The sequence below is a fragment of the Pseudophryne corroboree genome, chromosome 1, assembly GCF_028390025.1.
Source record: "Pseudophryne corroboree isolate aPseCor3 chromosome 1, aPseCor3.hap2, whole genome shotgun sequence".
NCBI classification, from domain to species: Eukaryota; Metazoa; Chordata; class Amphibia; order Anura; family Myobatrachidae; genus Pseudophryne; species Pseudophryne corroboree.
Window position 1 is genome coordinate 244,970,918 of NC_086444.1, and position 23,195 is coordinate 244,994,112.

The window sequence follows — 23,195 nt, forward strand, 5'->3', positions numbered from 1 at the left end:
ACGTCGTCTGCCAAGGCCGATGCCCAATGTCATAGTACAGAGCATGTAAAATCCAAAACACAAAAGATCAGTAAAAAAATTACCCAAAAATCAAAATTAAAAGCGAAATCACAAATCCCAAAGGAGAGTCCAATTGTGTCGGTTGCGATGCCTGACCTTCCCAACACTGGACGGGAAGAGCTTGCGCCTTCCACCATTTGCACGCCCCCTGCAAGTGTTGAAAGGAGCACCCGCAGTCCAGTTCCTGATAGTGAAATTGAAGATGTCAGTGTTGAAGTACACTAGGATGAGGATATGGGTGTTGCTGGCGCTGGGGAGGAAATTGACAAGGAGGATTCTGATGGTGAGGTGGTTTGTTTAAGTCAGGCACCCGGGGAGACACCTGTTGTCCGTGGGAGGAATATGGCCATTGACATGCCTGGTGAAAATACCAAAAAAATCAGCTCTTCAGTGTGGAAGTATTTCAACAGAAATGTGGACAACAGGTGTCAAGCCATGTGTTGCCTTTGTCAAGCTGTAATAAGTAGGGGTAAGGACGTTAACCACCTCGGAACATCCTCCCTTATACGTCACCTGCAGCGCATTCATAATAAGTCAGTGACAAGTTCAAAAACTTTGGGCGACAGCGGAAGCAGTCCACTGACCAGTAAATACCTTCCTCTTGTAACCAAGCTCGCGTAAACCACACCACCAACTCCCTCAGTGTCAATTTCCTCCTTACCCAGGAAAGCCAATAGTCCTGCAGGCCATGTCACTGGCAAGTCTGACGAGTCCTCTCCTGCCTGGGATTCCTCCGATGCATCCTTGAGTGTAATGCCTACTGCTGCTGGCGCTGCTGTTGTTGCTGCTGGGAGTCGATCGTCATCCCAGAGGGGAAGTCGGAAGACCACTTGTACTACTTCCATTAAGCAATTGACTGTCCAACAGTCCTTTGCGAGGAAGATGAAATATCACAGCAGTCATCCTGTTGCAAAGCGGATAACTGAGGCCTTGACAACTATGTTGGTGTTAGACGTGCGTCCGGTATCCGCCGTTAGTTCACAGGGAACTAGACAATTTCTTGAGGTAGTGTGCCCCCGTAACCAAATACCATCTAGGTTCCACTTCTCTAGGCAGGCGATACCGAGAATGTACACGGACGTCAGAAAAAGACTCACCAGTGTCCTAAAAAATGCAGTTGTACCCAATGTCCACTTAACCACGGACATGTGGACAAGTGGAGCAGGGCAGACTCAGGACTACATGACTGTGACAGCCCACTGGGTAGATGTATTGCCTCCCGCTGCAAGAACAGCAGCGGCAGCACCAGTAGCAGCATCTCGCAAACGCCAACTCGTTCCTAGGCAGGCTACGCTTTGTATCACCGCTTTCCAGAATACGCACACAGCTGAAAACCTCTTACGGCAACTGAGGAAGATCATCGCAGAATGGCTTACCCCAATTGGACTCTCCTGGGGATTTGTGGCATCGGACAACGCCAGCAATATTGTTCGTGCATTACATCTGGGCAAATCCCAGCACGTCCCATGTTTTGCACATACCTTGAATTTGGTGGTGCAGAATTATTTAAAAAATGACAAGGGCGTGCAAGAGATGCTGTCGGTGGCCAGACGAATTGTGGGCCACTTTCGGCGTACAGGCACCGCGTACAGAAGACTGGAGCACCACCAAAAAAACCTGAACCTGCCCTGCCATCATCTGAAGCAAGAGGTGGTAACGAGGTGGAATTCAACCCTCTATATGCTTCAGAGGATGGAGGAGCAGAAAAAGGCCATTCAAGCCTATACATCTGGCCACGATATAGGCAAAAGAGGTGGAATGCACCTGTCTCAAGCGCAGTGGAGAATGATTTCAACGTTGTGCAAGGTTCTGCTGCCCTTTGAACTTGCCACACGTTAAGTCAGTTCAGACACTGCCAGCCTGAGTCAGGTCATTCCTCTCATTAGGCTTTTGCAGAAGAAGCTGGAGGCATTGAAGGAGGAGCTAAAACAGCGATTCCGCTAGGCATGTGGGACTTGTGGATGGAGCCCTTAATCCGCTTAACCAGGATTCACGTGTGGTCAATCTGTTGAAATCAGAGCACTACATTTTGGCCACCGTGCTCGATCCTAGCTTTAAAACCTACGTTGGATCTCTCTTTCCGGCAGACACAAGTCTGCTGGGGTTCAAAGAACTGCTGGTGAGAAAATTGTCAAGTCAAGCGGAACGCGACCTGTCAACATCTCCTCCTTCACATTCTCCCGCAACTGGGGGTGCGAGGAAAAGGCTACGAATTCCGAGCCCACCCGCTGGCGGTGATGCAGGGCATTTGGAGCGACTGCTGATGCTGACATATGGTCCAGACTGAAGGACCTGCAAATGATTACTGACATGTCGTCTACTGTCACTGCATATGATTCTATCACCATTGAAAGAATGGTGGAGGATTATATGAGTGACCGCATCCAAGTAGGCACGTCAGACAGTCCGTACGTATACTGGCAGGGAAAAGAGGCAATTTGGAGGCCCTTGCACAAACTGGCTTTATTCTACCTAAGTTGCCCTCCCTCCAGTGTGTACTCCGAAAGAGTGTTTAGTGCCGCCGCTCACCTTGTCAGCAATCGGCGTACGAGGTTACTTCCAGAAAATGTGGAGAAGATGATGTTCATTAAAATGAATTATAATCAATTCCTCCATGGAGACATTCACCATCAGCAATTGCCTCCAGAAAGTACACGGGGATCTGAGATGGTGGATTCCAGTGGGGACGAATTAATAATCTGTGAGGAGGGGGATGTACACAGTGAAAGGGGTGATGAATCGGACGATGATGATGAGGTGGACATCTTGCCTCTGTAGAGCCAGTTTGTGCAAGGAGAGATTGATTGCTTCTTTTTTGGTGGGGGCCTAAACCAACCAGTCATTTCTGTCACAGTCGTGTGGCAGACCCTGTCGCTGAAATGATAGGTTGGTTAAAGTGTGCATGTCCTGTTTATACAACATAAGGGTGGGTGGGAGGGCCCAAGGACAATTCCATCTTGCACCTCTTTTTTCTTTCATTTTTCTTTGCGTCATGTGCTGTTTGGGGAGTATTTTTTGGAAGGGCCATCCTGCGTGACACTGCAGTGCCACTCCTAGATGGGCCAGGTGTTTGTGTCGGCCACTAGGGTCGCTTAGCTTACTCACACAGCTACCTCATTGCGCCTCTTTTTTTTTTCTTTGCGTCATGTGCTGTTTGGGGAGTATTTTTTGGAAGGGCCATCCTGCCTGACACTGCAGTGCCACTCCTAGATGGGCCAGGTGTTTGTGTCGGCCACTAGGGTCGCTTAGCTTACTCACACAGCTACCTCATTGCGCCTCTTTTTTTTCTTCTTTGCGTCATGTGCTGTTTGGGGAGTATTTTTTGGAAGGGCCATCCTGCCTGACACTGCAGTGCCACTCCTAGATGGGCCAGGTGTTTGTGTCGGCCACTAGGGTCGCTTAGCTTACTCACACAGCTACCTCATTGCGCCTCTTTTTTTTCTTTTTTGCGTCATGTGCTGTTTGGGGAGTATTTTTTGGAAGGGCCATCCTGCCTGACACTGCAGTGCCACTCCTAGATGGGCCAGGTGTTTGTGTCGGCCACTAGGGTCGCTTAGCTTAGCCATCCAGCGACCTCGGTGCAAATTTTAGGACTAAAAATAATATTGTGAGGTGTGTGGTGTTCAGAATAGACTGAAAATGAGTGTAAATTATGGTTATTGAGGTTAATAATACTATGGGATCAAAATGACCCCCAAATTCAATGATTTAAGCTGTTTTTTAGGGTTTTTTGAAAAAAACACCCGAATCCAAAACACACCCGAATCCGACAAAAAAAATTCGGTGAGGTTTTGGCAAAACGCGTTCGAACCCAAAACACGGCGGCGGAACCGAACCCAAAACCAAAACACAAAACCCGAAAAATGTCCGGTGCACATCACTAATATATATATATATATATATATATATATATATATATAAATGCGAAAGCCCTCACTCACTCACTGACTGACTGACTCATCATTAATTCTCTTCCCAATAATTATTGTTTCGTATCCTGCTCTTGATTCTTTGTCAAATAATTCCTTGACAAAGAATCCAGAGCAGGATTCGAAACACGTTGGCGAGTGAAGGAGCAGACACAGAGGAAGAAGATAGCAGCGCCGCCGTCAGCATCTGATGTCACCGGTTACAGCTATTCGGTGCTGAGAGCGGATACCACACAGCATGTGAAGTAGGGTAAGCTAAGGACAGTCTCTACCTACAAGGACTGTGTAATCAAGCTAAATCCAAGTGTCTAAAAGCTCCAACAAAAACATCTATTAAAGGAGCTGTAAACATATTAGCTTCTCTTGCACTCATATTCTCCTTTTCATACACTATTTTCATCCATATCCCTAATCTCTCCTTCTCTTCCTCACCTTTCATTTCCATATCTATTTTTCTTTCCTATTTATTTTCATTGTTTATTTTTATTAATTTTTATTTTTTATATTTTATTTATTATTTATTTATTTTTATTATTATTATTATTATTATTTTTTTTTTATTATTTTTTTTTTTTTCACACTGCAATTATCACCCATTTTTAGCACACACAGCGCTTGGCCACAATCACCAATTATTGATTTTCTGATCTAAAAACCTGAGCAGCTTCTTACAGCGCAGCAAGCTATACAATTATTTCCCTTGTAAACATAGGCTTAAAATGTTGAACCAGTGGTATATACTGTATGCTGGAACCAGAAACAAGGAGATATGATCAGAGTGACCAATATTTCAATATCTGACAGTCAAGTTAGCATCTTTTGATATTACAACAAACATGATCTAGCAAATTCCCCGTCTGGTAGGGGTATTGACATATTGATAAAATTTCGGTAAAATGTCCATCAACTTGGCCTGATAAAATCCCAACAACTAGAAATACTCCATCCATATATTTAGTATCCAGCTTTGTTGGAAAATTTATGTAAAATGTCCAGAGCAGATTCGACATGCGCTTGTGGCAGAATATATACGTACAGCAACCACAACTACTACTGAAAATTCTCTTGGCAAGTAGAAAGGTCAACATTTAACAATTGCATACTCCACATCAGGAGAACAAAAGGTGTTAATAAGGTTTGTATCTGAACAACAGTTGTAATTAACATATATATGCATAGTCCTTCCCCTCTTACTTTACCAGGAGAAAAAATTGCAAATGAAAGAAGCTCAATAATACCAAATAATATGAATTCAATATAATAAAATACACATACAATAAATGCATAAATACATTCAATGTTTAAACATGGGCTGCTGTGAAAACTGACATATATTTAGAAATTGCAATATAATATCCAATTCAGGACTCACATGGATCCCCAGGTGACAGAGAAAAGATATTACTGTTGAAAAGCAATTAAATACTTGAAACAATTGTAACTCTTAGTTAGACACATAAAATGGAGTAAAAGCTTTCAAGTTAATAACCCTTGTCCCCAGGGACAGACTGGAGAGTCCAGCCGGCCCTGGCATACGTATGCGCGCGCCATGTAAAGGGTGCGTGCACACTGCAAATTGTGGTGTGTCATGAGTCAGGGGGTTATGGACTCACAGCAAGCATGCCCCCATATTGCCTAGAAACAGGTGGCGGCAGCAGCGGGGGACTAATCAGAGAGCCAGGAGCTGCGCTGAGCACAGCCTTCTTGGCACTCTGTGGACCGGACTGGCCCAACAACCCATCAGCCCTTCTGGCATTTGCCAGAAGTGCCAGATAGCCAGTCCGGCCCTGCTTGTCACACCTGTATGTAAGTGTTCATAGCATTTGGAAATCGTAGATTGATTTTAAAGGGGTAAACTTTGGGCCTAATTCAGGTTGGATTGCAGTAAGCGATCCAAACACAATAATTGTAAAAAGATGCGGGCACATATGCTAGCATTTTCTGGGGGAGAAGAGTGGAAAATGCAATCGCCTCTGCCTGTCAATCAGGCAGAGGTGGTTGCAGGGATGAAGGCAACGCTCCATTTCCTAGGTGAAGACGGATCATTGCGGGGGAGGCGCCGGTGAAACGGGGGGCGTGGTGTGGGTGTGATTGTGGTGGCTCTGTGAAATCACATGCAGCTACCGCAATCAAATACATGGTGGTGGGCCTCCTGGAGGTGCAGCTAAGCTGCGCTGGCAGTAGGCTACCTTAATTTCTGCTATCAAGCAGAAATTGCAATGCAATCACAATTTCTGCTTGATTGAGGGGGGGAGGCAGCGGTCAGCATGCTTGACAGCCTTGTCCTGCGATGGGCAGCCCCCAGCATGCGTACAGAAGGATTGAAAATTCTGCTAATTAGCAGATTTGCAATCCTTACTTAATTAGGCCCTTTATTGGGAAAGAGCTGTGTTAACACAGTACTTGTTTCCCATTAACACAGGGATAATTTGTAGGTGCCATATTTTTGTTGTTTTATTTTACCAGGATTTTATGGTTCATTCTGACCTAAGCGCAACCTATTCGCAAGCTGAACTGCACAATCCAATATATCACTGTTCAACCACGTCTCCGTAAATATAAGAGAGTGTGTCTTAAGGAAGTATTGACTAGCCATTCTTGCTTGTATCTCATGCAATTTATGTGGGAGCAAAAAATAAGCTAGGAAATGAGGGTCTACATGGGCACAAAGAGAGTCTTCCCCCTCTTCTGCCTCCTCTCCCTCCTTGGTCTGCTTACTTGCTGTCCAAGCTCTCCACACTCTCCAACCATCCCCATCATGGACTGGCTGCTCTGGTTGCTCAGCCTCTGGTCTCTGAAATCTACCATCTTCTTGCAGCAGATGCCACTTGGGTCAGGCTGCTGCTATGGCTCCTAGTGCTAGGGGACCCCCAGCAGACTCCCGGCCATGAGATCTCCCACAATTCACCTGGCCATGTGAACTTCCAGCATCTCCTAGGCCATGGGATCTTCTGACATTGCAGCCTGTTCCCTGCAGCCTCCGGGATGCATCCACAGCTTCAGCGACTGCAGTGGCTCTACCAGCACAGGGTTGACCAGTGCCCACTGTGGCTATCACATAGGAGGGACCAATTGTCACTCTGCAACCTCCAACAACCATGTTGCCCCCCCCCCACTGGATCACGTCCCCAGGTTGCACCGGCCGCATCACCATGACTGGCTCCACTACGTGGGACACCTGACAAACCAGCCGCCATTAGGGTGTGACCATCTTGGACAACCAGCAGCTTCATCCGGGAGTACCCCATCCTGCAGGACCTGCCACAAATCACAGCTAACAGGGTCAGCAATAAGGTAATGAGTCTCCTTTGCTCCATGGTTCCGTTTGGCACAGCCGCACATGCCGCCAGATTCCTTCTTGTCTAAAAAGATATGTGGAACCTTATTGGTTAATATGGCCAACTTCTGCACTTACAAAGGAATGTTGCGGTGCTTGGAACATTAAAAGAATACAATGCAAATTATAATACTAGAAATATATAAATATTGATTTAAAAAAAATGTTAACTCCTTGAACTAATAGAAAACAAAGATAATCAGCAATTAATGAGCAATAAACAATAAAACAAATACTATTAATCAAGATACACTAAATAGTACAGCTGGGTCACACATAATACACAGGGAGAGATGTGTGCTGAGTGATCTGTCACAGACCGCTCAGCACACATCTCTCCCCTGCTCAGCACACAGCGCGATGTGTGCTGAGCGAGCGGGGCAGCGGGGGGGGGGGGGGGGGGGGCTAGATTGGCCTGCATGCATGTATGCACAATCTAGTACGAGTGATAGCGATGCGCGGGGCCACACATCGCTATCGATGTGGGGCATACACATGGATTGATCCGTGCTTAACTTCTAAGCAATCTAGTCAGATTGCTTAGAATTTAAGCATGGATCTCTCGGTGTGTATCCCCCTGTCCTCTGTTACATTCAGTGAGACTATTGTTATAATATTGAATGTAACTAAAAGTAGCAGAGTTTCAATTTAACAGAAATAACATCATTACCGTGCTATGATGTACTGGATCCTAATAATAAATAGACAATCACATCATGGTATGGCTGATAATTGAGACAATGCATTGGGTAAATACTGTAGTCTCGACAAGAAACCTGAAATGTCTCACTATACTAACTTTGGAAGATTTCCATAATAGGCTTTGAACAGAGCAAGTTTACCACAATGTGAAATGATGAAAAGCTCCTACTTATGAGTATTTTTGAATCCCTGATATGTTGTCAGGTAATTGATGAGCCCCGTGGCATAACTAAAGTGGGTGCAAGGGGTGTGACTGCTACGGGGTCCGGACTCCATCTTGAGCCCACCTCCCCCACTGTACCCAGTCATGCATGTAGTAATCAGACAGACAAGTCTGATAGCCCTCTACCCTTCCTCGTGCAGCCAGCCCTCTTACCTCCATCAAATTGGATGTTATGGGCTTGGTATGCTAATCCTGGGTACAAAGATGAAAAGGGGTGTGGCATCTCTGGGTTTGGGGGAATGGCATTGTTGTTCAACCCACCCTGTTCTCATCACTCTGGGGACGTGCTCAGCACTCCTGAAGATGTTGAGCTGCCCCCAGGCTCTCCACACTTTGCACGCATCTGTTCATCCACTTGATGCCACTAGGCCACACCATCTACCTGTGAGGCCTCACCCCTAACCATATGGTTATGCCCCCTTTTTGCACATAATCCTGGGATTAGCTTCACTGGTGGAGATGGAGGCTGTAGACCTCTCACTTCCTGCCTAAAATGCCAGCCACTGCATGAGGTGAGAGGAATTTGGGAGGGTGTTGGGGACCTTTGCTTTAGGCCCACTAGAGTTCTTGTTACACCTCTGGGTCATGTAAGCCTTTAAGCAAAGACGGGGGATTTCAGCCACTGACTTTAACCCAGGACATGGTCAGTGCCAGGAGTGGGAGTCTGGAAAATGAACAGCAATTGGATGGAAATGTAGTAAATGAGCTGTGAACACAGTTGTTTGTAGAGAGTAAACCTCAGAGCACTCATAACTTTCATTTGTTTCACCACACCTGGGCAACTTTGTCAATTAGCACCTGTCCACTTCTCAGTTATCAAAAAGAAGGCTTAATACATTTCCACCTGTGTAGGAACATTTAGATATATGTAAAATCTCAAATATTAGCATGTAGATCTGTAACTTAAGATATAAATGATGTTTCCCTGAAACAACATTTTAGAAGGAACCATAACAATGATTTAAAGGATTAAGGATGATAGGACTTTAAAGTAGAGATGAGCGCCTGAAATTTTTCGTGTTTTGTGTTTTGGTTTTGGGTTCGGTTCCGCGGCCGTGTTTTGGGTTCGAACGCGTTTTGGCAAAACCTCACCGAATTTTTTTTGTCGGATTCGGGTGTGTTTTGGATTCGGGTGTTTTTTTAAAAAAACCCTAAAAAACAGCTTAAATCATAGAATTTGGGGGTCATTTTGATCCCATAGTATTATTAACCTCAATAACCATAATTTCCACTCATTTTCAGTCTATTCTGAATACCTCACACCTCACAATATTATTTTTAGTCCTAAAATTTGCACCGAGGTCGCTGTGTGAGTAAGATAAGCGACCCTAGTGGCCGACACAAACACCGGGCCCATCTAGGAGTGGCACTGCAGTGTCACGCAGGATGGCCCTTCCAAAAAACCCTCCCCAAACAGCACATGACGCAAAGAAAAAAAGAGGCGCAATGAGGTAGCTGTGTGAGTAAGATTAGCGACCCTAGTGGCCGACACAAACACCGGGCCCATCTAGGAGTGGCACTGCAGTGTCACGCAGGATGGCCCTTCCAAAAAACCCTCCCCAAACAGCACATGACGCAAAGAAAAAAAGAGGCGCAATGAGGTAGCTGACTGTGTGAGTAAGATTAGCGACCCTAGTGGCCGACACAAACACCGGGCCCATCTAGGAGTGGCACTGCAGTGTCACGCAGGATGTCCCTTCCAAAAAAACCCTCCCCAATCAGCACATGATGCAAAGAAAAAGAAAAGAAAAAAGAGGTGCAAGATGGAATTGTCCTTGGGCCCTCCCACCCACCCTTATGTTGTATAAACAAAACAGGACATGCACACTTTAACCAACCCATCATTTCAGTGACAGGGTCTGCCACACGACTGTGACTGATATGACGGGTTGGTTTGGACCCCCCCAAAAAAGAAGCAATTAATCTCTCCTTGCACAAACTGGCTCTAGAGAGGCAAGATGTCCACCTCATCTTCACCCTCCGATATATCACCGTGTACATCCCCCTCCTCACAGATTATCAATTCGTCCCCACTGGAATCCACCATCTCAGCTCCCTGTGTACTTTGTGGAGGCAATTGCTGCTGATCAATGTCTCCGCGGAGGAATTGATTATAATTCATTTTAATGAACATCATCTTCTCCACATTTTCTGGATGTAACCTCGTACGCCGATTGCTGACAAGGTGAGCGGCGGCACTAAACACTCTTTCGGAGTACACACTTGTGGGAGGGCAACTTAGGTAGAATAAAGCCAGTTTGTGCAAGGGCCTCCAAATTGCCTCTTTTTCCTGCCAGTATAAGTACGGACTGTGTGACGTGCCTACTTGGATGCGGTCACTCATATAATCCTCCACCATTCTATCAATGTTGAGAGAATCATATGCAGTGACAGTAGACGACATGTCCGTAATCGTTGTCAGGTCCTTCAGTCCGGACCAGATGTCAGCATCAGCAGTCGCTCCAGACTGCCCTGCATCACCGCCAGCGGGTGGGCTCGGAATTCTGAGCCTTTTCCTCGCACCCCCAGTTGCGGGAGAATGTGAAGGAGGAGATGTTGACAGGTCGCGTTCCGCTTGACTTGACAATTTTGTCACCAGCAGGTCTTTCAACCCCAGCAGACCTGTGTCTGCCGGAAAGAGAGATCCATGGTAGGCTTTAAATCTAGGATCGAGCACGGTGGCCAAAATGTAGTGCTCTGATTTCAACAGATTGACCACCCGTGAATCCTTGTTAAGCGAATTAAGGGCTGCATCCACAAGTCCCACATACCTAGCGGAATCGCTCCCTTTTAGCTCCTTCTTCAATGCCTCCAGCTTCTTCTGCAAAAGCCTGATGAGGGGAATGACCTGACTCAGGCTGGCAGTGTCTGAACTGACTTCACGTGTGGCAAGTTCAAAGGGCATCAGAACCTTGCACAACGTTGAAATCATTCTCCACTGCGCTTGAGACAGGTGCATTCCATCTCCTATATCGTGCTCAATTGTATAGGCTTGAATGGCCTTTTGCTGCTCCTCCAACCTCTGAAGCATATAGAGGGTTGAATTCCACCTCGTTACCACTTCTTGCTTCAGATGATGGCAGGGCAGGTTCAGTAGTTTTTGGTGGTGCTCCAGTCTTCTGTACGTGGTGCCTGTACGCCGAAAGTGTCCCGCAATTTTTCTGGCCACCGACAGCATCTCTTGCACGCCCCTGTCGTTTTTTAAAAAATTCTGCACCACCAAATTCAAGGTATGTGCAAAACATGGGACGTGCTGGAATTTGCCCATATTTAATGCACACACAATATTGCTGGCGTTGTCCGATGCCACAAATCCACAGGAGAGTCCAATTGGGGTAAGCCATTCCGCGATGATCTTCCTCAGTTGCCGTAAGAGGTTTTCAGCTGTGTGCGTATTCTGGAAAGCGGTGATACAAAGCGTAGCCTGCCTAGGAAAGAGTTGGCGTTTGCGAGATGCTGCTACTGGTGCCGCCGCTGCTGTTCTTGCGGCGGGAGTCCATACATCTACCCAGTGGGCTGTCACAGTCATATAGTCATGACCCTGCCCTGCTCCACTTGTCCACATGTCCGTGGTTAAGTGGACATTGGGTACAACTGCATTTTTTAGGACACTGGTGAGTCTTTTTCTGACGTCCGTGTACATTCTCGGTATCGCCTGCCTACAGAAGTGGAACCTAGATGGTATTTGGTAACGGGGGCACACTGCCTCAATAAATTGTCTAGTTCCCTGTGAACTAACGGCGGATACCGGACGCACGTCTAACACCAACATAGTTGTCAAGGACTCAGTTATCCGCTTTGCAGTAGGATGACTGCTGTGATATTTCATCTTCCTCGCAAAGGACTGTTGAACAGTCAATTGCTTACTGGAAGTAGTACAAGTGGGCTTACGACTTCCCCTCTGGGATGACCATCGACTCCCAGCGGCAACAACAGCAGCGCCAGCAGCAGTAGGCGTTACACGCAAGGATGCATCGGAGGAATCCCAGGCAGGAGAGGACTCGTCAGACTTGCCAGTGACATGGCCTGCAGGACTATTGGCATTCCTGGGGAAGGAGGAAATTGACACTGAGGGAGTTGGTGGGGTGGTTTGCGTGAGCTTGGTTACAAGAGGAAGGGATTTACTGGTCAGTGGACTGCTTCCGCTGTCACCCAAAGTTTTTGAACTTGTCACTGACTTATTATGAATGCGCTGCAGGTGACGTATAAGGGAGGATGTTCCGAGGTGGTTAACGTCCTTACCCCTACTTATTACAGCTTGACAAAGGGAACACACGGCTAGACACCTGTTGTCCGCATTTCTGGTGAAATACCTCCACACCGAAGAGCTGATTTTTTTGGTATTTTCACCTGGCATGTCAACGGCCATATTCCTCCCACGGACAACAGGTGTCTCCCCGGGTGCCTGACTTAAACAAACCACCTCACCATCAGAATCCTCCTGGTCAATTTCCTCCCCAGCGCCAGCAACACCCATATCCTCCTCATCCTGGTGTACTTCAACACTGACATCTTCAATCTGACTATCAGGAACTGGACTGCGGGTGCTCCTTCCAGCACTTGCAGGGGGCGTGCAAATGGTGGAAGGCGCATGCTCTTCACGTCCAGTGTTGGGAAGGTCAGGCATCGCAACCGACACAATTGGACTCTCCTTGTGGATTTGGGATTTCAAAGAACGCACAGTTCTTTGCGGTGCTTTTGCCAGCTTGAGTCTTTTCAGTTTTCTAGCGAGAGGCTGAGTGCTTCCATCCTCATGTGAAGCTGAACCACTAGCCATGAACATAGGCCAGGGCCTCAGCCGTTCCTTGCCACTCCGTGTGGTAAATGGCATATTGGCAAGTTTACGCTTCTCCTCCGACAATTTTATTTTAGGTTTTGGAGTCCTTTTTTTACTGATATTTGGTGTTTTGGTTTTGACATGCTCTGTACTATGCCATTGGGCATCGGCCTTGGCAGACGACGTTGCTGGCATTTCATCGTCTCGGCCATGACTAGTGGCAGCAGCTTCAGCACGAGGTGGAAGTGGATCTTGATCTTTCCCTAATTTTGGAACCTCAACATTTTTGTTCTCCATATTTTAATAGGCACAACTAAAAGGCACCTCAGGTAAACAATGGAGATGGATGGATTGGATACTAGTATACAATTATGGACGGGCTGCCGAGTGCCGACACAGAGGTAGCCACAGCCGTGAACTACCGCACTGTACTGTGTCTGCTGCTAATATATAGACTGGTTGATAAAGAGATAGTATACTCGTAACTAGTATGTATGTATAAAGAAAGAAAAAAAAAACACGGTTAGGTGGTATATGCAATTATGGATGGGCTGCCGAGTGCCGACACAGAGGTAGCCACAGCCGTGAACTACCGCACTGTACTGTGTCTGCTGCTAATATATAGACTGGTTGATAAAGAGATAGTATACTCGTAACTAGTATGTATGTATAAAGAAAGAAAAAAAAAACACGGTTAGGTCACTGGTATATACAATTATGGACGGGCTGCCGAGTGCCGACACAGAGGTAGCCACAGCCGTGAACTACCGCACTGTACTGTGTCTGCTGCTAATATATAGACTGGTTGATAAAGAGATAGTATACTCGTAACTAGTATGTATGTATAAAGAAAGAAAAAAAACCCACGGTTAGGTGGTATATACAATTATGGACGGGCTGCCGAGTGCCGACACAGAGGTAGCCACAGCCGTGAACTACCGCACTGTACTGTGTCTGCTGCTAATATATAGACTGGTTGATAAAGAGATAGTATACTCGTAACTAGTATGTATGTATAAAGAAAGAAAAAAAAACCACGGTTAGGTGGTATATACAATTATGGACGGGCTGCCGAGTGCCGACACAGAGGTAGCCACAGCCGTGAACTACCGCACTGTACTGTGTCTGCTGCTAATATATAGACTGGTTGATAAAGAGATAGTATACTCGTAACTAGTATGTATGTATAAAGAAAGAAAAAAAAAACACGGTTAGGTGGTATATACAATTATGGACGGGCTGCCGAGTGCCGACACAGAGGTAGCCACAGCCGTGAACTACCGCACTGTACTGTGTCTGCTGCTAATATATAGACTGGTTGATAAAGAGATAGTATACTCGTAACTAGTATGTATGTATAAAGAAAGAAAAAAAAACCACAGTTAGGTGGTATATACAATTATGGACGGGCTGCCGAGTGCCGACACAGAGGTAGCCACAGCCGTGAACTACCGCACTGTACTGTGTCTGCTGCTAATATATAGACTGGTTGATAAAGAGATAGTATACTCGTAACTAGTATGTATGTATAAAGAAAGAAAAAAAAACCACGGTTAGGTGGTATATACAATTATGGACGGGCTGCCGAGTGCCGACACAGAGGTAGCCACAGCCGTGAACTACCGCACTGTACTGTGTCTGCTGCTAATATATAGACTGGTTGATAAAGAGATAGTATACTCGTAACTAGTATGTATGTATAAAGAAAGAAAAAAAAACCACGGTTAGGTGGTATATACAATTATGGACGGGCTGCCGAGTGCCGACACAGAGGTAGCCACAGCCGTGAACTACCGCACTGTACTGTGTCTGCTGCTAATATAGACTGGTTGATAAAAAGATAGTATACTACTAATATTATATATACTGGTGGTCAGGTCACTGGTCACTAGTCACACTGGCAGTGGCACTCCTGCAGCAAAAGTGTGCACTGTTTAATTTTAATATAATATTATGTACTCCTGGCTCCTGCTATAACCTATAACTGGCACTGCAGTAGTGCTCCCCAGTCTCCCCCACAATTATAAGCTGTGTGAGCTGAGCAGTCAGACAGATATATAATATATATAGATGATGCAGCACACTGGCCTGAGCCTGAGCAGTGCACACAGATATGGTATGTGACTGACTGAGTCACTGTGTGTATCGCTTTTTTCAGGCAGAGAACGGATATATTAAATAAACTGCACTGTGTGTCTGGTGGTCACTCACTATATAATATATTATGTACTCCTGGCTCCTGCTATAACCTATAACTGGCACTGCAGTAGTGCTCCCCAGTCTCCCCCACAATTATAAGCTGTGTGAGCTGAGCAGTCAGACAGATATATAATATTATATATAGATAATAGATGATGCAGCACACTGGCCTGAGCCTGAGCAGTGCACACAGATATGGTATGTGACTGAGTCACTGTGTGCTGTGTATCGCTTTTTTCAGGCAGAGAACGGATTATAAATAAAAGTGGTGGTCAGTCACTGGTCACTATCAGCAAAACTCTGCACTGTACACTACTGAGTACTCCTAATGCTCCCCAAAATTAGTAAATCAAGTGTCTAAACGGAGAGGACGCCAGCCACGTCCTCTCCCTATCAATCTCAATGCACGTGTGAAAATGGCGGCGACGCGCGGCTCCTTATATAGATTCCGAGTCTCGCGATAGAATCCGAGCCTCGCGAGAATCCGACAGCGTCATGATGACGTTCGGGCGCGCTCGGGTTAACCGAGCAAGGCGGGAAGATCCGAGTCGCTCGGACCCGTGAAAAAAAACATGAAGTTCTGGCGGGTTCGGATTCAGAGAAACCGAACCCGCTCATCTCTACTTTAAAGGACTTTTAACTTTTTTTCAAATACACATTCATTTTACAGGCCACAAGAGATGCTACAAAATAGTTGAGATGGCTCAAACACTTCAGGCTCCTCACATTATCAAGAGTGGAAATCCATGATCCTGCCTAGCAAGTCACCACATCAGGGAACGTTAATAAGAGCCTCATGCAATATTGAATTTATATTTTCTATTGTATTACACCCTCCAGACCTTAGTTTGGTTTTATAAAGTGCTTGTCTCACTTTGCAGAATATTGCTCTTTTACATCCAAATTATTGCCTTATTTTACCCACCCACAGTGTTAATCACACATCACTGCACTACATGAAAGAGCTTAAATTTGTCGTGGAATACAAACCAATGCATGTTGCTTTTGCTTCAACAATATTGTTTAGTGCACTGTGAGAAACATTGTTGACTTGTACCTTGGCATGAGCAACAGCAGATTATACTTGTCTTTTATAAAAGCATTTCTAAATCGATTAACCAAGGGGAACTGAAAGCCAAATTGCTAAAATAAAAATCTGTATTATAGAAGAGTTATCAGCATCTGCAGATTTTGGATGGCAAGTAACATGCATTTCACTAAGGATACAATTTATGGAAAGTTATAATTTAATCCTTCTACAATGACAAGTAGGGAAGCAAAAATATTAAAGTGTATAACCTTACATAAATCATTGGATATTGTGGACATCTACTACATCTGAAACATTTATAGTGCAGAGCTGGATACACACATGACCATATGCGCCATGAGCGATATCGTCTAGTGTTTTCCCTTGACTCCCGGGTGGCCAATATAGCGCAATTTACTCCATGGACTGCATCCCCAAAGACACTGAGCTGGATGGCGGATTTTACCTGGTGGAGCTGCAGTCCTGCAGCCCATAGGTAAAATCCACCACTGTACTCCACTGTCTCTGGGAGAAGCCCGTAGAGGAGATGCCGATCACAGGTTATGGGAGAACGGCCCCACGATTTGCATAGTTATGCACTCATGACAAAATGCTGTGAATTGTTGATCTAAGAGGTGTATGGGCCAAATTATGTAATTATCATAGAATCACCTCATACTGGCCCCACCCTATCTTATGAACACTCGATTTACAGCAGTTTTCATCCCCATTTTGCTCACTTAAATAGGAAGTTGGCTGGAGTACTGAAAGACAACTCACTCGGGATTTGTCCCGAGGTTCCTGGTCCTCTCTTCTCCTTTGTCTTTTCTATAATTATGTAAAATGTTAATGGTATTCCTGTGTGTAATTACAATTTTAGTACCATATATAAAGAAGCAATACAGAGCCCTTGTGGAGCTTTCTAAATGAAAGATAATAATAACATTAGAGATGAGCGGGTCCGGTTCTCCGAGAACCGGACCCATCCAAACTTCACGATCCGAGTCCGTATAATAGTCTGGCTCGGGACTTCCCACCTTACTCAGATCCCAAGATGAGGCAAAACGTTGTCATCCTGCAGGTTTTGGTTTCTATAAAGGTCTCCGGTGATTTGCGTCATCTTAACTCTGACTGTGGAGCGTGTACTGGATGGACATGTCCGTCTCAGTACTGTGTAGTCTAGTGTGGGGCAGGTGCTTTGTCTGCTGTATATGAAAGGGGTGCTCTATCTGCTGTATCTAAAACAGGGGTGCTCTGTCTGCTGTATCTGAAAAATGGGTGCTCTGTCTGCTGTTTCTGAAAGGGGTGCTCTTCTGTATCAGTCCAGACGGGGGGTGCTCTGTCTGCTGTAACTGAAAAAGGGGTGCTCTGTCTGCTGTATCTGAAAAATTGTCAGCAATTAAAATGTCACTATTTGAAATTGGGGTCAGGTGTAGGGTAAGACTTAGGCTGCAGTCAGGGTTAGGCTTAAGTTAAGGTTGCAGTTAGGGTTACAGTTTATGTTTTGCTGCAATTAAGGTTATGCTAAAATATGAATGTTAATGTCCTATGGGTTTCATTGATCATTTGCTTTTACAAATCTGTTACAGAAAAACATGGTAACATTAAAATGTATCTGTACTGATTCCATAAGTCATTTATATTCATTATGGCACAATTTACTATGCTCTCAAACGGTGTAGGTAATTAAATGAATGAATTACTCAGAAGATTGACTAAGGGACTATGATTTAAGTATACAGAGCAGGGAGTTACATGGCTTTAGAACTATGTAACAGTAGTGAATGCTAGTTCAGTGAATGCTGAGTTAATGAGATACTTGGATCAACTGAAGAATGGGTCAATGACTTGTTAATAGCAAGTGAAGTGCTAGGCATTGGAATCCCATATTAATTTAAGAAAAGCCTAGGGAAAGGGGAGTGCAAGTGAATAAAAGAATCTTGAATGTAAAAGAAACAATAATGTATATTTAATGTCTGTGATATATGGTGTACTATATAAAGAGAAATGACAGAATCTCCAAGATCAACACCTAGCAACACTAGCCAGAGAGATAATGCCGCAGCCGGGGGACACTTTTATATAGGTCCTTGCGGCCATGGCATTATCATCCCAACTAGTCACCCCAGGCTGGGGTTCCCTAGAGGAGTGGGGACCCCTTAAATTAAGGGTCCCCCCCTCCACACACTCAAGGGCCAGAGGTGAAACCCGAAGCTGTCCCCCCAATCCGTTGGCGGTGGAGGGGAGGCTGATAGCCTTTGTGTAAAAATAAGAATATTGTTTTTTGTGGCAGAACTACAAGTCCCAGCAAGCCTCCCCACAAATGGGCACTTGGAGAACCACAAGTACCAGCATGCGGGTAAATAACGGGCCCACTGGTACCTATAGTTCTACTACAAAAAAAATACCCCCCAAAAAAACAACACACACACCGTGAAAGTAAAGCTTTAATTAACATACATGCACCCTTACACACACATACTTACCTAGTATCCAACGGAGCACCTCAGTCCCATTGTCCAGTAGAATCCATGGTGGACCTGTTAAAAAATGCCCCAAATACTCACCTATTATCCGCTGAAGTTCGGTCCTCTTCAGTCCATGTAGCTTCCAGGGGGTTATAAAAATGACAAAACCCAAACCCTCGCAATAAAGGGGTTCCATGTTCACACATGGATCCCCTTTTTCCGAATGCCGGGACCCCCCATGACTACTGTCACTGGAGATCCTGCCAGCCAATCAGGGAGTGCCACGTCATGACACTCTCCTGATTGGCTGTGTGCTCCTTGCCTGTCAATCAGGCAGAGCACAGCGGCTAGAATGGAGGATCGTGATCCTCCATTCTAGCCTATGATTGGAACTTTGCGGTCTGTGGTTAACCGCAAAGTTAATTGGGGTCACCCACAAGAGTACCCCCTCTTACTCTTTCTTTTTTTTCCTTTCTGTCTATCTCTCATTCGTAGGAGAGGAGGAAAGGAGGACTGTACCACTGAGAACATGGTAAGATAAGGAGGGACAGGATGAAGAGGATAGAGCAAGTAAAAACTGAGGGAGATGGGGTGTGGTTGGCACAGCAGCAGCGGGCAGAAACTGAGGTGACTTAGTATATGTGGGTCTATTTGTTTGTAATTACATAAGACAATTTGATTATAACAAACACACAGACATCTGTTTTTCATTTTTTATGCTGTTGTAACATAAACAATAACCCCCAATTGCTCATCTCTGTGGACTATATTTTTTTCCTCTGGCAACCTGGTCTGAAAAGTCACCTCAAAGTTTCTTCTTCCTCTACAAACAGCTCTCATTCCAACCTCTCTCTGCTTTAACTCTAACTTTAATAACTCCTTTAGTTGATTGCTGTACGTGTTTCTCCAAATTGCTTTCCATGTTTCTCCACACTACCTCATCACCTTATCCATACCCAAACTTTACTGTCCTACTGTCTCTCTTCATCGCCCACTTCTGGATAGTAACCTCTTGGACAGAGACATAAACCATCATTGTCTCATGTCTGTCCACTCTCCATTCTGTTTGTACAGTACATCCTGTCATGTCTTGTGCTGAATTCTTCTGTTTGCTATACTATTTGGGCATAATTGCATCCATAATTTTTTCATTTGCTTAAGTGTAAATTGCATTATTTTTGTTATTGAAATATTATCTGTCATGATCCAGGCTATTTCAAGTAGGAATAGGCCTGTTAATATCAATGTATGTGATATCAAGATAGATGTATCAATGTATTTTGTATTTCAAAACATGTCTGTGAATGACACCTGATTTGAGAGTTAATTGCCTTGCAGTGTTTACTCAGGCACACCAAGGGTCCAGAGACAAACTATTGAACAACCCTGGAATTCCCCAGTAAATCATTCAAAGGTTTGTGCTATGTGGAAAGGTGACAAGCTTCAGTGCTCCTCCTCTGAGCTTATAAAATTTGTCCAGGTCTGTAGATTGTGACTATTTACATTGCAAAGGAACAGAACTTCAGAGGCCAGGGTCAGGTCTGGCTTATGTCATTTCAAACAAGTTGTTTACTTTCACAACAGGGGGTCCATCCTTATGGGTCAGTGAAGACGTTTTGGCTACAACAGATGATAAATGTCCCTTTAGCCAGTTGTAAAAACTGTCCCAGTATAATGGATAAGACTGGTTCATACCTTCAAACAAAATGAGATGGGTAATTAAATAATCCTTGCTTATGTGACCAGGAGGGCCTGTGCCAACATCTAAAACCACTAATTGTAGATTTAGTTATGTGTTTAGTGTCCGGAACTGAGCTAGTTAAGAAACAGAAAGGTATGTAATGTATAATTACACTTCTCCTTTAATGTTCAGTGTTCATTCTGTGTGAGGCTATTGAAGGATACAGATAATCCATAAATCACCAATGGGAGCCCTCATCCTATAACTATTGAATCAAAAGAGCCTGGATTGGTTTGTTTTGTTTATTTCCCTATTTTTGTGACTATTTAACTGTTATATTCTTTACTTTTTTGCTGTAAAAATAAACTTTGAAGTTTTGACTTGGATTAAAAATCTAATCTTAGTTCTGTTATCTGTGCTTTCATACCCAAAGCCTCGAGAAGTCAGTGTAACCTATTTTTTAAGTATTAATACTTTTGTGTGTGGGTGAGAGCAGAAGCTCGCCATGGGCGTGGTCCCTCAAAGTCGCTTAGCCTGGCTGGTGCAGAGACTGGTACTTCTGCTGGTGGCAGTTACCACGTGGATTTATCACACACACTGAGGCAATCAGTAAGGTGTCACAGGCAGTGTTCTCAGATTTGTGTATCTGGAGAATCACTGCACCAGGATCGATACATTACTTGTATGTCTTCTGATTGGGTCTTCAATTTTATCATTGCCTACTTCATTCTACTCAAACTGTTTTCCTATGTGTCTCATTTGTATTGCTCTGTATGGCCCTGTGGAATCTGCATCATCTTATAAAGAAACTTTAATGTTGGTGATTATGATTACGGTGATGATGATGATGATGATGATGATGATGATGATGTGTTTGTTTTATTTAGGTCTTCCACAAAATGCAAGAACAAGATAATTAATGATGTAATATGATTTGTAATAAAGAGCCTGATTCATGTTTGCTAGTAAAGCAAAAAAAGCAAGCAACTGGGCAAAACTATTATTTATACTGCAAGTGGGGCAGATGTAACATGTGCAGAGAGATTTAGATTTAATTCCAAATTGCAGTGTAAAAATAAAACTGTCTAACATTTGTGGGCTCTATACAAAAGCAGCGAGTATTTACCTTGCACATAAAAAATCTAAATGTGTTTGTTCTCCTTGTATGGTAACATTGATTGTTGCAGACACAAAGTTACAGCATGTGCTTATTTGCCATCAAATTCTATGCAAAAAAAAGAACAACTTGGCCCATCTAGTGTGCCCCTTTTTTTATCTTATAGGTATCTTCAACCCTATTTGAGCCTTAATTATTTGTAAGGATATTCATATGCCTTTCCCAAGCATATTTAAATTGCTCTACCAGCTCTGCTGGGAGGTTATTCTACCTATCCACTACTTTCATTTTTCTTTAAATTTCCCCTGAACCGACCTCTCTCCAGTTTCAGTGCATGTTCTCATGTTTTAATACTTCTCTTCCTTTGAAGAAAATTTCCCTCCGAATACTTTGTTAAAAAACCTTTGTATATTTGAAAGTTTCTATCATATCTTCCCTTTCCTTTCTCTGCTACAAACTATACATATTTATATATTTTATTCTTTCCATGTAAGGTTTATGATGCAGGCCATCTACCCCTTTAGTTGCCTTTCTTTGCATGCTCTTTCATGTATTTATCCTTCTGGAGATATGGGGCCTGATGCAGGGACATGCGGTGAGGTAAATGGCTCAGGAGGCACTGACTAGAAATGGAGCCAGATTTACGCACAATATATGAGCCAAGGTATTCATGTGGGCATTATGCAAAGATGCAAGGGTATAAACTCCAGGAAATTTGGTGAGTTTTGATCAGGGAAGTGCGGAAAAGATAAGTAGGGGTGTCACAGCCTCTCCTGCCATAGACTTTTTACTTCAGAGTTTTGACTATAAAAATTATTAAAATAATACAAAGAAGATATTACTAACATATTCTTTGTATTTTCCATATACTCTATACAGTCAAAACTCCGGCACAAATGATAGTATGTAATAAGTGATTTTTTTTTTTTTTATATTTAATGGCAAAACCATTCCTTGTAAGTGATTACCCCTTTAAAAAAAAATGTTCCAGATTGGCCAGCATCTTGCACCTCCAGTGATCTTGGGTGTCATTGCATCAGGCCCATAGTCTCCAGAACTGGACACAGTATTCCAGATAACCCTTTTCCTCTGTAGTTTCCATTATAGTACCATTGATACTATTATTAGTGTTTAGATTTTCGAGACCCAAGTGAATGATTTAGCATTTTTTAGTGTTAAACTGTAGTTGCCATGTTCTTGAGCACTCCTCAAGTCTACCTAGATCCTTATTTGTTTTACCCCTTTTGGTGTATCTACCCATTCGCAAACCTTTGTGTCATCTGCAAAAAGACATACTTTCCCTTCAATACCATTTGAAATGTCACCAACAAAGATATTAAAGAGCACTGGTCCAAGCACAGATCCCTGGGTTACCACACTGGTAACTTTTCCCTCTATAGAATGCACTCCATTTACTACAGCTCTGTTTCCTATTCTGCAATGAGATTCTTATCTATTTCACTGTTTTATAATCCAATCCCATGCTTTTGAGTTTATTAAAGCACACTAGAGGATATGCTCCATGAGTGATATCATCAGTGTTTGCACTTGAACTCCTGGGCAAAAGACATAGTGCATACACACTCAATAATATTGCTAACAATTTCATTCAGTGATGTCATCTTGCCACAACCCCGAACATGCAGTTTGTGAATATATCCTTAGATTAACC